We start from the raw sequence: 999 nt of genomic DNA on the forward strand, positions 1-999 counted from the left end.
TATATATGTATGTATAGGCATATGTATAAACGTATATATGATGTATGGATATCAATGCATCAAGTAGGAAACTAAATTCCCGGAAACGAGATAAAGCCTACAACGTCGATACACAATTGTGATATCAGATAATAAAGTGCTTGTCTTGAAATCTTTCAGACGGGTCCGCCACACAGTCTCTTTTGCCACAGCCAAGCAGTGAAAGATTTGCTTTCTTTCTCTGTTAAGGGAAGGTGGTGCGTCAATCTTCACTATACATCCGGCACACAGCTGAATTCGTCTTACAATCGACAACAGCTGCACCACACTATCCCATAACTCTCTCATGCACGCACACTAAATCATTGCATTTCGTCCCCCTGCAAGCATCTCAAGCAGGTTCGGCGGTTGGCACTTCCATGCCTGAAGAGCTTGTATCGAACAGGCAATGCCCCTCTGTAGCACTGCCAAGCCAAAAACTTTTGGAAATTGTCCATGATCTTCGACCCGATGAATCCTCTGAAAGAAATAACTCGTCGATGCCTAGATTAAATTCTACGCCATCATCATTCATACCCTCAACTAGCCCCCGATAGAAAACTTGGGTTGTTTTCCTGCTAACTGTTTTGGGCTGCTGGTACAATGCAGTGAGTGCCTGGAGACATTCTGAATAATAAAAGTAATAATAATAATATTTTCTCCGATAGGCACAAGACCTTATATTTTGATATTATTTGTTGTTGTTGTTGTGGTGGTGGTGGTGGTGGGGGCTAGTCAATTGCATCAGACCTAGTCCTCAACTGGTACTTATTTTATCAACACCGAAAGGATGAATGGCAAAGTCGACCCCGGCAGAATTTTACCCAGAGCGTTAAGATGGACGAAATACCGCGAAGTATTTCGACCAGTGTGCTAAAGATTTTGCCTGCTCGGTGCTTTACTACTACTACTACTACTACTACTACTACTACTACTACTACTACTACTACTAATAATAATAATAATAATAATAATAATAAT

At 41.0% G+C, this 999-nt stretch overlaps 1 protein-coding gene across 5 annotated transcripts in view; it reads right to left on the reverse strand.

Moving 5' to 3' along the window:
* Window positions 1-999, reverse strand: part of LOC106869260 (sex peptide receptor) — a 741054-nt gene that overhangs the window by 659780 nt on the left and 80275 nt on the right. The window lies entirely within an intron of this gene.

Source organism: Octopus bimaculoides, chromosome 5 (assembly GCF_001194135.2).
Source record: "Octopus bimaculoides isolate UCB-OBI-ISO-001 chromosome 5, ASM119413v2, whole genome shotgun sequence".
Taxonomy (NCBI): Eukaryota; Metazoa; Mollusca; class Cephalopoda; order Octopoda; family Octopodidae; genus Octopus; species Octopus bimaculoides.